Raw genomic sequence first — 14,512 nt, forward strand, 5'->3', positions numbered from 1 at the left:
TCTCCATTTGTACTTTATTCTCCTCACGTCTGGAGTCTCAACACACTTGGAGGAGAGCACTAACAGCTCATTAGTTAGCAGTGAGCTGAGGGGTGAGGGGGAGTCTGCCTCGTTCGTCCCTCTGTGGGTTCAGCTTTTAGCTTTCGCTTCTGTCGAACTGATTTACATTGTTCATTCTCTTTTCTGTAATCTCTCTCTCTCTCTCTCTCTCCCTCTCTCTCTCTCTCTCTCTCTGTGTGTGTGCTGTCTCTCTCTCTCTCTCTCTCTCTCTCTCTCTCTCTCTCTCTCTCTCTCTGTGTGTGCTGTCTATCTTTGCCGAGTCCTTTGCCTTTGCTTAGTCATACAGAACAGGTGGCGTGTTGTGGAGAGAGAGGTATAGAGAGAGAGAGAGATAGCGCGCAAGAGAGAGAGAGAGTGACTATAACCCAGACTGGTTTAATACCCCCCCACCCCTTATCTTTGTAGTGCTGGTTTATTCAGAAATACACACTTTTTGTTCAAACTGAAAATACTGCAGTTAAACAACAGCTTTTCTGCAGCTGCTCCTTCTCGCGGAGCTGGAGTTCTGAGTCCTGAGTTCTGAGTGGTTTCATGGGCCGGGGCCTGTAGGGGGTGCAGTTTGAAAACCACCCTGACTCTGTCGGATTGCGCTTAGATCTCAGTCCTGTAACCCACCATCGTCGTGTAGAGCTTCAGCGAGATGAGAGATGTTTTGGATCACTGAGGGGACACAGAGTTTAAGATTTTATGCTCGTTCTTATCAAGGACACTGTGACTGGCCCGGTGTGAGGGGCCTGTGAGTCTGAGTCGAGTCTGAAGTTTGAATATGAGTCGAGTCTGGGGTTTGAATCTGAGTCGAGTCTGAAGTTTGAATCTGAGTCTAGTCTGGGGTTTGAAAATGAGTCGAGTCTGGGATTTGAATCTGAGTCGATTCTGGGGTTTGAATCTGAGTCTAATCTGGAGTTTGAAATTAAGTCGAGTCTGGGGTTTGAATCTGAGTCGAGTCTGAAGTTTGAATTTGAATCGAGTCTGAAGTTTAAATCTGAGTCCAGTCTTGGGTTTGAATCTGAGTCGAGTCTGGGGTTTGAATCTGAGTCTAATCGAAGTTGAATGAGTTCCCTCCATCTCTCGAATTCTCATCTTTAAAATCCATCTCTCTCTCTCTCTCTCTCTCTCTCTCTCTCTCTCTCTCTCTCTCTCTCTTTCTCTCTGTCTCTCTATACACACAGACACACACACATACTGCATGTTCAGTTGTTATTTGTTTATTGTTGTTTGATATGTATAGTGTTTCAGACAGTATTGTTGTATTTAATCAGTGAGTAATCGAAGTCCAGCTGTTAATCGCAGATGAGTGGTTTCCTGCTGAGCTCCTGTTATAAACACAGAGGTGTGTCACCTGTTTCATCCCTGTTTATGATTTATTACATCACACACATGTATAAGCCTGTAATAAGCCTGTTACTGGGCTGTAATAATAGAACTGAAGGCATTTTTCCACTAAGAGCTTGTTAAAACTCTTTTTCTCTCCCTCACTCACTCTTTCCTCAATTCCCTCTCTCTTTTCACTTAGCTCTGGCCTCGTACACCCCTCCTTTACCCTTCATCCCCAGCTCTGAGCTGTCTCTCACTTTCTAGCTTCCTTTCTTTCTCCGGAAACCTGCATTTACACGACTTCCTCAAAACTTGGGACACGTTTCAGATGGAGGAGCGTCGGCGGTCAGCGAGCAGAGTCTGATATCACCGTGTTTTCCTTCTGAAATGGAGGGGTCATTGCTGGTCTCATCCACACGAAATTACTTTTCTCTCTCTCTCTCTCTCTCTCTCTCTCTCTCTCTCTCTCTCTCTCTCTCTCTCTCTCCCAATCTGTCTGTTTTCCCTTCCCTCCACAATCCCATCCACCTTTATTTATTTTCTTTTTCTCTCAGTCTATTTCTCTCTCTCTCTCTCTCTCTCTCTCTCTCTCATCCACTTTTATTTTCTCTCTCTCTCTTTCTGTGTTCTGCTTATTTTGCTTTTAGCCACCCACCCAGCACCCTTTTTTGTCTTCTTTTAAAATCCATCTCTCTCTCTCTCTCTCTCTCTCTCTCTCTCTCTCATCCACTTTTATTTTCTCTCTCTCTCTTTCTGTGTTCTGCTTATTTTGCTTTTAGCCACCCACCCAGCACCCTTTTTTTGTCTTCTTTTAAAATCCATCTCTCTCTCTCTCTCTCTCTCTCTCTCTCTCTCTCTCTCTCTCTCCCACTCTGTCTCTCTCTCCCTCTCTCTCTCTCTCTCTCTCTCTCTCTCTCTCTCTCTCTTTTTCCCCCTTTAGCTCTCTCTCTCTCTCTCTCTCTCTGTCTCTCTCTCTCAGACTCTACCTGTTATGCAGGAGGTAATGAGTGCAATGTGCTATAAAGTAAGGCAGTGTTATTATTTGTAGTTCAGTGAAACCCTGCCTTATATGTAAAGAGCTTGTGATGGAGACGCCGTACGACGCCCTCTGCTCTAACTCTCCGTTTCCCACCTGTTTGCCCTTGATATGTGCTTATTATTTCTGCAGTGATTCTATCTGAAGCTCTCGTCTTGTTTTTTTGGGGATGGTGTGATGAAAGTTTGCTCACATGATGCAACGTTTCTGCAACACCGCCTCTCCGCAAATGAGAGCAGATCCAGCTCTGATTCTGAGCGCAGTCTCAGTCTCTCAGCCGTCATCTCCATAACCCAGGACCCCCCAGTCACACACTGTCCAGACCAGGGAGGGGTGGTGAGGGGCACATGACACCAGCTCCCACTTCTTTTCAACACGCTTGGAGGAGAGCACTAACTCTCCAGACCTGATGAGAGAAGCCCACGCTGGGAACAGCTGTGCTCTCAGGTGCTCTCCACGTTGTAAAGTAGCAGTGCTCAGTGTTTCCTAGAACCATATCCAAGCCAACAATACATACAGAACCATGAAAGTGTGTGCCCTGGTTCCAGTGTGACACCCTGACTCTGCACTGCTCTGAAGAACCTGGACTCCAGGACTCCAGGACTTTTATTGTGTTCTTTTATTCTCCACAGTTGTATAATGAAAGATTACACAGATCCCCCTCTCCTTCTGGAGAAGATAATGTAATGAACCTTTAGGGAACACAACTGGATTCTAACACCACTGCTGTACGTATAAAGATACACTACATTGTTTGTAGCTTTAGTGACAGTAATGTTCCTGTACAGTACCTTTATTTCTGAGAGTGTACTTTACTCCAAACCCTCCAACAGGATCGTGACTGTTTGTGCTCTTTTGAGCATGTGGGTGGGAAGCTGGGACCCAGGTTGCGGCGGCGGTGGGGAAACACGTCCCTGACCTGTGAGAGGAGAGCGGTGGAGGAGGAAGAGGAGGAGTGTGGAGAGCGCGGACAGTGTTTTAAACCAGAAAGAGCCCCATTGCCAACGAGTGCAGAGAGTTTATTAATTGAAGGAAATGAGAAAACAAGGAATGAAGGAGGGAGGGAGAGGGAGAGAGAAACAGAGAGAAGGAGAGAGAGAGAGAGAGAGAGAGAGAGAGAGAGAGAGAGTGCTATGCAGTCCAGTTCAGGGTGTGGGTGTGTGTGTGTGTGTGTGTGTGTCTCTCTCTCTCTCTCTGTTTGTGTGTATGTGTATGTGTGTGTGTGTGTGTGTGTGTGTGTGTGTGTGTGTGTGTCTGTGTCTCTCTGTGTGTGTGTGTGTGTGTGTGTGTGTGTGTCTCTGTGTGGGGTGAGGGGGTTGTTTGGTGGGGGGGTGGGTGGGGCTCCTAGTTATGGACCGGTATGTGTGTCGTAGGTTGTGGTCCTGTGGTGTACGCATGAATCTGGATCTAAAGACACTACACTGCAGAGATTTTCTGCGTGGCCCCATAGGGCCTGGCGTGGACACGTGGACATGTGTGTGTGTTGGGGCTGTCCAGCCGAGGGAGGGGCTGCTCCAGTTTTGGTGAAACTGGGCAGTTCTCAGTTCTTCCAGAACCTCAAAAGCTCCACACATCCGTTTCATACATAATGTACAAGAGAAGAGTCCTTTTTCACACTCAGCCATTGACCAGGACACACACACACACACACAGACACACACACACACACATACATACAGACACACACACACACACACACAGACACACACACACACACACACACACACACATACACAAGCACAGACACACACTCTCTCTCTCTCTCTCTCTCTCTCTCTCTCTCTCTCTCTCTCTCTCTCCTCTCTCTCTCTCTCTCTCGCTCTCTCTCCACACTGTCTCTGTGCCTGTAATGCTCACTCCCTGATGATCTATTTATTTCCCGGCTCTCTGTCTCTGTGTGTGTGTGTGTGTGTGTGTGTGTGTGTGTGCGTCTGTTTCTATGGAGAGGTTTAGCCCCCGCAAACTCTGTGTTAGGAGCGTGTGTGTGTGTGTGAGGTTATCTAAACAGACCCAGCAGGAGTCCTACTCTCCTTGGTCCTAATTCACTCAGGAGGAATAAAGAGGCATGTGAGTGTGGCCTGAATTGATTGCGGCACAAAGGGAGGAATTACATGAGTGTGACATCAGCACGGGGACAAGCATGGGGACGGGGATGAGGATGAGAACGGGGATGAGGATGAGGACGGGGACAGGGATGAGGATGGGGACAGGAATGAGGACAGGGACGGGGATGGGAATGAGGATGGGGACAGGAATGAGGACGGGGACAGGGATGAAGATGAGGACGGGGATGGGGATGAGGACGGGACAGGAATGGGGATGAGGATGGGACGGGGACAGGGATGAGAATGGGGACAGGGATGGGGATGAGGACGGGGACGAGGATGGGGACGGGGATGAAGACAAGGACGGGGATGAGGATGAGAAAGGGGATGGGGATGAGGACGGGGACAGGGATGAGGATGGGGACAGGAATGAGGACAGGGACGGGGATGGGAATGAGGATGGGGACAGGAATGAGGACAGGGACAGGGATGAAGATGAGGACGGGGATGGGGATGAGGACGGGACAGGAATGGGGATGAGGATGGGACGGGGACAGGGATGAGAATGGGGACAGGGATGGGGACGAGGATGGCGATGAGGACAAGGACGGGGATGAGGATGAGGTTGGGGACAGGGGTAAGGGTGAGGATGGGGACAGGGATGGGGATGAGGACGGGGACGAGGATGGGGACGGGGATGAAGACAAGGACGGGGATGAGGACAGGGATGGGGATGAGGATGAGGACAGGGACGAGGATGAGGACGGGGACGAGGATGAGGATGGGGACAGGGATGGGGATGAGGACGGGGACAGGGATGGGGACAAGGGTGGGGATGGGGATGGGGACAGGGACGGATGTGGACTGAGAGAAAGACCAGAACATTCACTACTGAATAATAGATGCTGATGGCAGAAGTGGTGTGTGTGTGTGTGTGTGTGTGTTTGTGGGGTGGGGTGGGGTAGAGTCTTTATTCCAGGAGGTGGGAAATACACACACACACACACACCCACACCCACACACACACACACTCACACACACACACACACACACACACACACACAGATGCATTCACAGATAAAAAGCCCAAATGTCACAAAATCACAAAACACACACACACACACACATACATCTCACATGTGCAGTGTGTGTGCGTGTGTGTGTGTCTGTGTAGTGGTGTGAGGCCAGGCGTGTTGTGGGGTGACTGTGGGTGAGTGAAGCTCAGACTGCATCTCTCTCTCTCTCTCTTTTCTCTCTCTCTTTTCTCTCTCTCTCTGACTCTGGAAGTCTTTAGGGATTACAGCTGGAAAGGAAGCCACAGTGTATCACACACACACACACACACACACTTTCTTGCCCTGTTTTTATCTGCTTCTCTCTTGATTTCTTTCTATTCTGTTTGTCTCACTCTTATTATCTAACTCTGTATATAAAAAGTGTGTGTGTGTGTTTATGTTTTCTCTGTATCTCCCTCCCTCCCTCTCTCTCTCTCTCACACACACACACAAACATCTATTCCAATTTCATGAGTCTACCTCTTGGGCCAGTAGCAGTGTAGCCCTGCTAGGTGATGAGTAGGGATTGGGTGATGAGTGAGGACAGGGTGATGAATGGAGACTGGGTCATGAGTGAGGACTAAGTGATGAGTGGAGACTGGGTGATGAGTGGAGACTGGGTGATGAGTGGGGAGTGGGTGATGAGTGGGGACTGGGTCATGAGTGGGGACTGGGTGATGAGTGAGGACTGGGTGATGTGTGGGGACTGGGTGATGAGTGGAGACTGGGTGATGAGTGGGGACTGGGTGATGAGTGGAGTGTGTTAAGGCAGCAATGCTCTGTGAATACATTTCAAATTATGTCAATTTTCCTTTTAAACCCGGTTTTAAATCTCTGTTCCCGAGGTTCGGTTCAGTTCAGTTCTGACATTTTTCTCTTTTCAGTCCAGAATCGCCATGAACCCTCCTCCCTCTCTCTCTCTTTTCTCTCTGAACCAGACCCTGATGGTCTCTCTTCCACTTTCACCCCCACATTATACATTCACTCACTCAGGACGCTGCTATGGAAACATGGAGAGATGCAAATACGCACACACACACACACACACACACACACACACACACACACACATACAGCACAGATGTCATCATTTCATCCCGTCTCCTATCAATTATTTTCACCACTTGCAGAATATTTTGACTTCACAGATCAGTGTATGCTTTGACAAAGTTTGAGAGAGAGAGAGACAGAGAGAGAGAGAGAGACAAAGAGACAGAGAGAGAGAGAGACAGAGAGAGAGAGAGAGAGAGCATGAGAGAGAGACAGAGAGAGAGCATGAGAGAGAGAGAGAACAGGAGAGAAAGAGAGAGAGAGAGAGAGAGAGAGAGAGAGAGAGAGGTTGAATTAAAGTTTTATGACTGATGAATATTTCATATTCTGGGTTCTGAATTACAGATTCTAGTGCTGTGTTTGTGTGTGCATGTGTGTGTGTGTGTGTGTGCGTGTGTGTGTGCGTGTGTGTGTGTGTGTGTGTGTGAAGGTGTGTGTGCAGATGTTGTTCTAGTTGTCCCTGATGTGTAGCTTTATTTTATGTAAATTACTTTATAAATGCGACAGGTGTGTTTTTATGTTTTTAGCTCGACTCCAGAGACGTCACATTTAACACGGAAACTTCAGCACACACACCTTCTCGCTCTCACACACACACACACACACACACACACACACATACATTTACACACTTTTAAAAATGATGACAAATGTCCAAAGCCACACCCACTCACACAGAAACGTTTTTTTTTTGTAGATGCTCAGTGAATTTGGACCTACATCTTATCAATACGTATCCTTTCTTTTTCATTAAAGTTAGTCTCTCAGATCATTTCCACAGAGACGTCTCCAACTGTCTCTGAGTCGTCTCTCTCCACGTCCTGGGCCTCATTTATGAAGGGTGTCTACACGCAGAAACGTGTCTGAAATGTGCGTATGCAACACCATACGAAGAATCTGTGATTTATAAAGAAATACCTCACACAGAAATGTGCACTGTATGTATTTACATTCATATAAAGCACAGGCAGTAGCTCTGAGCTCAGGTCTGAAACAGAGGAGGAATGAAAGGATGAGGCGTGTAAATTAACCTCTAAATAAGTCATTTATTTTGTCACTTCTAAATATGTGTTTCTCTCGATGCACATTTTTTTCTCTGCAATCAGTGACTTTCGTTTTTATCAGTAAATAAACAGTGAATCAAGTTATTTATTTATTTATTTATTTTCTAATACCATTTTTTTCTCGCAGTATAGCAGAGGGCAGAGGAGAGTAAATGTTGTTTATATTGGTGAGGCAAGGGGTCAAGGTTTTCCAAGTCTCCATGCCAAGCATTAATGCTGCATTCCGTTTAGTGGCTGAGTGAATCCACCAACATCAGCAACTGACCTCACTGAGGCTGATGTGCTGAAATCCATCAGATCCTCACAGAGATCCTCACAGAGATCCTCACAGAGATCCTCACACATCTTCCCCGAGGTATAGAGATTGTATCAGCAGCGGAGGACAAACTCCCACTGAATGTCCTCTGTTTCTGATGACATGTGAGCTGACTGTCCACAGACAGGTTTCAGTTGTCCACAGACCGGGTCAGTGCTGCCGAGATGTGTGTTTGTGTCTAGTGATGGGCAGTACATTCTTTACACTGTCATATCGTCTCAAAATATTATCACGGTTATGGCATTACTGTGGAGAGGGGGCACACTGTCAAGCTGTGTGAGCCTTATATCTGTGAGTGTGGGTCAAGTGAGGGGGTTTTCGGCACTGTGCAGTTCAGCTCAGCACAGCCTCCGACATGTTTTGACAATAAAAAACTATTTCTGAGAGAGAGCAGATTTCAGCGACTGGGCTTGTGTTTTATCCCCTATCTGTTTACAGAGTGTGACATCAGCAGTCAGTGAGCTCCCACAGCGCCCCCTCCCTGTGGCTCTCTTAAATGCACACAATTTAATGGCCTTGTAGACACAGAACAGAAATTTGACACACCACACGGTGCATATTTGTAAACACTGTGACATATGGTTTTACCATAGTATCACCCAACCCTGTTTGTGTCTGTGTTTGAAAGATCACCATCGTCTGTTTAAAATTCAGTGTTTGACTCTGACCAACGTCCTGCTGCAGGGTAAGCCTCCGTCTAGAAGCCGAACACGCTGTGTGTGCAGTCCCTGGAGAGTTAATTACTGATGAAGAAGGGCACGGTGGGCTCTTTTCTCTTTTGTATTTCTGTATTTAATTTTTTCATTCTTCTTTCTCTCTCTGAACCGCAAGTGTGTGTTTGTCTCTGACTATGGCTTCTTACAGCCGCAGAGGTCCAAAGATAAAAAATCCACTTACAGCATCATCACTCTCCTGCATCTCAGTGTGTGTGTGTGTGTGTGTTTAGTTACTACATCATTTGAACACGGCAGTTGTCCTCCACACTGTGTGTAAATCTCATGACAAATGACGAACGCTCTAAAATGACTTTCAGTGTCTGTCACAACTCCAGGGTCCTGAAGGTTGTGGGTTCGAGTCCCGCGCCGGGTGACTGTCTGTGAGGAGTGTGGTGTGTTCTCCCTGTGTCCGCGTGGGTTTCCTCCGGGTGACTGTCTGTGAGGAGTGTGGTGTGTTCTCCCAGCTTTACTTTCAAGGAGAGTGAGGTCAAACTTGGTAAAAAAAAAAACAACAGCTTTAATAGAATTACCCCATAATACATAAATAAATCAATCAGTAAAAAATAAATAAAGAAACAAACAAATTGTTTAAAGTACCACACACTTTTAAAATCATGTGGAGTATTTTCTCACACTTTCATCATCATTATTAACAGAGTGAGCCTCATGATGCTGTGTGTGTGTGTGTGTGTGTGTGTGTGTGTAGGAATGGCTTTGTTTCACACTCCTCTCCACACGCCTTGGCTTTCCCAGAATGCATTGCACTGCAGAACACTGCATCGGCTGCATAATCACACCAAAGTATGACCAGCTTTTACTCACACACACACACACACACACACACACACACACTACTCTCCCCTCCCCCACTCTCTCTCCCACCCAATTTCTTTTGCTCTCTCCCTCTCTCTCTCTCTCTCTCTCTCTCTCTCTCTCTCTCTCTCTCTCTCTTTCTCTCTCTCCCCTCTCCTGGTCTGTACTCTTGTCACTTGAAGCTGTATTCCTCTCGTTTGTGCTGTTGGCTGCGAGTGCTGGCATCCTTCCTGGGGCCCGCGCTGTGTGAATTAATGTGTCTAATTAACACTGCGTTAATTATTTGTAAATTGCGTGTTTGGGTGCACATTACTGGAGAGGCATATGTTGCAGCGCGTGTGTTTAGTCCAAACAAGTGACTGCGGTAATCCTGTCTCTGGAGTGCTGTTTTCTGGGGAGGGTCCAATCAGTCTGGAAACCTCTCAGAGAGAGAGAGAGAGAGAGAGAGAGAGGGAGAGAGAGAGACTGCTCTATTATGAGCATGTGGCAGGATCCTGGAGAGCCGTCTGTCTTCAGAAGGGTTCTTGGTGTCTTTATGGATGTATAATGTCGCTTTACCACTGAATGGTCTTGACTCGTCTTTTCCACTCCTCAACCAGGTAAATCAGGTCCTGGTTCTGGAAGCGGGTTCTTGTTTAGTGGCTGTTCTCTTGTGGTTCAGAGCAAGCCGAATAGGGACTAAACCGTGGCATGTAAACCTTGCAAAATGCTGATTGTCCAGAGAGATTCGTCATTCTACGCCTCGCAACGCAGACGTCCAGCACCAACTTTCCATCTGCAAAATCTCCAACTGCAGCAGAGATCACATTTGTTTTTATCCAACTCACGACAGCAGCTCGTGAAATTACGCCATGGTCTTTTGAAGAGGTTCAAACCCTCCTTGGATCGGTGGCTGACGAAAGAATCCAGCGAGAGCTGGATGCTGCAGCAAGGAAGGAATCTCTACTGATCTGTCTGAACTGATGATGACGCTTAATGTTAGAGACAGGGTTTAGAGATGACACCCGATACCTTTCAGGGGGGAGCTGTTGGAGTGGAAAACCAAACAGGGACCAATCAGAGAGTAGAGTCCAGTAGAGTTGTGTAGGGACCATGCAGTGGAAAAGAGCCCTACATCTCGCTCTGTGCGGATTGTATTGTAAAGGTGTAGGTCTGGGTGGATGTAGAATCTTGTGGAAGAGCTGTAGCTTCACTCCCTGGCTTTTTGTAGAATCACGGCTGGCACAGAAAGGTCTGTTTGGGGTTTCATTCTTTAGAAACTGAAACAGACGAACAGGCAAAAGCATGGGCTCCAACAACGGCTCAAGGCTCAAAAAGTAAAAGTGAAAACCACGTCCAAATACTTCACTCGCGTTAAAAACGATTCAGTGTCAGGGGAAAAGCAGGAGCAGGAGCAGTGCTGGGTCAATGCTGGCTCATAGTTGTGTGAAGATCCAGGTAAACGTCTCTGTGTCACAGCACAGGTGTTGTACCTTAACCTAACATGAGCGTATACACTAGGGGGCAGGATCCAAGCCAGGCTGTTTAATCAAGCACTGATGAACACTTTAGATGTACTCTCTAACGGAGGATCTCCCGCAGAGGTGTATCATCGCTGTCTGATTAAAAACACGTATCTCCATTTTTAGCTGTGTTCACTTTTCTCCACATGTTAAACGTGGGCATTCATCTCTGTCTGTTCACAGCGGTTAGTATCAAACGGACCAATGAAAATCTGAAAAACCACACTGTTTCTTTAACTAGTTTCTCTATTGGCTGCTAGACCTCCATCAAAACCTTGTATCTCCCCCCCTCCCCCATTCTCCCCCGCTGTCCGAGTGTCCACACTAAAGTTAACAACTGATCTCACGTTTACTCACATGAAATAATACAGCAGCAGCTATAATTAATCACAGTAAGGGTTAAATAATCTGATGTGGATCTAGTTCAGTGAAGATACACTCTGCTTTTGCTGAACCATGGATTCACAGCGGGGGGCAGTGTTGGAGGAGAATACGCTGCAGGGCTGTAGTCACACGGAGGTGGACGTGGCTCAGTGGAATCAACTAAAAGAAATCTGCAGTTGTCAGTGTTTACTGTTGTTTACAAAACACACACAAGTCCACTTACACATGAAACTTTAGGACCTGCTCCTAATAAAGATGTTTTTACGTTTTCGGAGCTGTACTGAGTGTTAATGGCGTTATCTGTGGTTTATTTTTATTGTCTTTTCCTGCTCCTGAAATGTTAGCTCATTTGAAGATATGTGTTTTTAATGAGACAGTGTTGAAATGTATATGTGTCTGTAACAATAATCATATTTTTGATTTATCGTACAATTTATGAGCACTCAGTAATGTTTACTGACCTTAGTGTTGTCAGGGCCAGTAAGCGTTTAGCGGTGTGTGTCTGTGGCTCCTGGGTCTCTCGGTTGTTCTGAGACACACTGTTTCCTTTTCTCTGTGTGGTTTCTTCTCTCCAGCTCCACATCCTTTCAGACCCATCACTTTAAGTGTGAATGTGGTCAGACGTGAAGCGAGTGATGATCTCCTCTCTCTCACTGGAGGATCTCCTGAGAATTAGGTCCGGAGATTGTCCGGAGTTGTTCTTTCACACATGTAGCCTGCAAGCAGGTGATTGTTCTGCGGCAGATGTGTTCTCACAGTTGGAAATGTTCCGTGTGCAGCATGCGCAAGAGACGCAGTGTGATTCTCGGATCCTTAGTGGCTGTGTTCACACATATATCCACACTTAGACTTTACCCGGAGTTTCTACCAGGGAGCTGTGGATGAAGTCAGCGTAAAGTCGGGACGAGTTTGTGGGTCTTTGCGTCACAAACAGCTCCTCTGTGGAAACTTGCGCAGGTGTGAGAGGGGATACAGAAATGAGCATTTTGTGAGCTACTGATCTGACGGCAGATGAGTTTGTTTGTGGACGGTGTGCTGTGGTTGTTTTTAGGTTGTGTTTTGTTTAATGCGATATAATGAACCGTAAACGGTTCAGAGTGTTATTCCTCTTCATTACGGACCAGAGATGCTCTGATGCACCTGACTGACACTTCTCTCCACTGTCTTTCACTGTGTGTGTGTGTGTGTGTGTGTGTGTAAGGACTGTGCAAAAGTTCATACGCATTTCTGCATTTTAGATTTAGTTCCATTTCCAATTTGTTAAACTCACCAGATATAATTTATCTCTCTCTCTGTCTCTCTCTCTGTCTCTTTCTTTCCTCTTCTCCTCTCTCTCTCTCTCTCTCTCTCTCTCTCTCTCTCTCTCTCTCTCTCTCTCTCTCTCTCTCTCTATTCTCTCTCTCTCTCTCTATTTCTCTCTCTCTATTTCTCTCTCTCTCTCTCTCTCTCTCTCTCTCTCTATTTCTCTCTCTCTCTTCTCTCTCTCTCTCTCTCATCCTTCATTCTCCATCTCACTGCACCATTTTCTCATTCATACTGTTTCATATTTACCCCCCGTCACCCCCCGTCTCCCCCCGGTCGCTCCTCATTAGCAGTCAGCTCAGTCCCTCTCTCACTTTGTGTTTTAACCACTGGGAGACCTTCGCTTAGACTCCCTGCTGAGACTCAACCCCCCCCCCCCCCCCCCTTCCCTCTCTCTCTCTCTCTCTCTTTACTCCTTCTTCACTCTCCATTCTTTCCCTTCTTCTCTTTCATCATCTGCCCCTCAGTGTCTTTCTCTGTCTCTCCCTCCCTCTCTGTCATCCCTTCTTTCACCCCATTCCTCTCTCACTCCCCCCCCACCCCCCCCCCCCCCGTGCCCAGTATGTGTTGATTTAGTCGTGCCAGTCTAATGCCAATTTGAGAAACAGGCCATTTGATTTCCTCCGTTTCGGGCCGAGTGATTTTAACTAGAGACATCTGTCTTTAGGGAACCTCTCTAAATGAAGTTCTCTCTCTCTTCCTCGCTCTCTCTTCTTTTTCTCTCTCTCTCTCTCATCCCTCTCTCTCTCTCTTTTTCTCTCGCCCCCCTCTCCCCTCTCTCTCTCTTTCTCTCTCGCCCCCCCCTCGCTCCCTGACTCTCGCCCCCCTTCTTGCCCCCCCTCTTTCTCTCAGCCCCCCTTGCTTCTCTCTCTCTCTCTCTCTTCTCTCTCTCTCTCTCAGCCCCCCCTTACCCCCTCTCTCTCACACACTCTCTCTTTCTCTCTCTCTCTCTCCTTAATTTCTCTCTGTTGGGATTTTTCAGAGAGAGATGGATTATTTCTTCCTGAACTGAGACAGAGGGTTGGAGCGAGCACCAGTTCCTTCAGCGTCAATATTAAAATGATGAGTTGACACAGCAGCTCACTAACCATCACACACAGTGAGGGAGCAGTGAGGGGACAATGAGGGAGCTGTGAGGGGCAGTGAGGGGGCAGTGAGGGAGCAGTGAGGGACAGTGAGGAGCCAGTGAGGGAACAGTGAGGGGGCAGTGAGGGAGCAGTGAGGGGGCAGTGAAGGAGCAGTGAGGGGACAGTGAGGTAGCAGTGAGGGAGCAGTGAGGGGACAGTGAGTGTGCAGTGAGGGGGCAGTGTGTGATGTGGAGGGGAGCAGTGAGGGGGCAGTGTGTGATGTGGAGGGAGCAGTGAGGGGGGAGGGAGGGAACAGTGAGGGGGCTGTGAGTGTGCAGTGATGGGGCAATGATGGGGCAGTGTGTGAGTGGAGGAAGCAGTGAGGGGGCATGAGTGTGCAGTGATGGGGCAATGATGGGGCAGTGTGTGATGTGCAGACGCAGTGAGGGAGCAGGGAGGGAGCTGTGAGGGATCAGTGAGGGGGCAGCGATGGAGCAGTGTGTGATGTGGAGAAGCAGTGAGTGTGCAGTGATGGGGCAATGATAGGGCAGTGTGTGACGTGGAGGACGCAGGGAGGGCGCAGTGAGGGGACTGTGAAGGGACAGTGAGGGAGCAGTGAGGAGGTAGTGAGGGAGAGTGAGGGGGCAGTGAGGAGCACTGAGGGGACAGTGAGGGAGCAGTGAGGGGACAGTGAGTGTGCAGTGAGGGGCAGTGTGTGATGTGGAGGGAGCAGTGAGGGGAGGGAGGGAACAGTGAGGGGGCTGTGAGTGTGCAGTGAGGGGGCAGTA

At 47.8% G+C, this 14,512-nt stretch overlaps 1 protein-coding gene across 2 annotated transcripts in view; it reads left to right on the top strand.

Moving 5' to 3' along the window:
* The window catches only part of ldb2a (LIM domain binding 2a), a 55,123-nt gene that overhangs the window by 20,408 nt on the left and 20,203 nt on the right, over positions 1-14,512 (top strand). The window lies entirely within an intron of this gene.

This window comes from Hoplias malabaricus, chromosome 17 (assembly GCF_029633855.1).
Source record: "Hoplias malabaricus isolate fHopMal1 chromosome 17, fHopMal1.hap1, whole genome shotgun sequence".
Classification (NCBI taxonomy): Eukaryota; Metazoa; Chordata; class Actinopteri; order Characiformes; family Erythrinidae; genus Hoplias; species Hoplias malabaricus.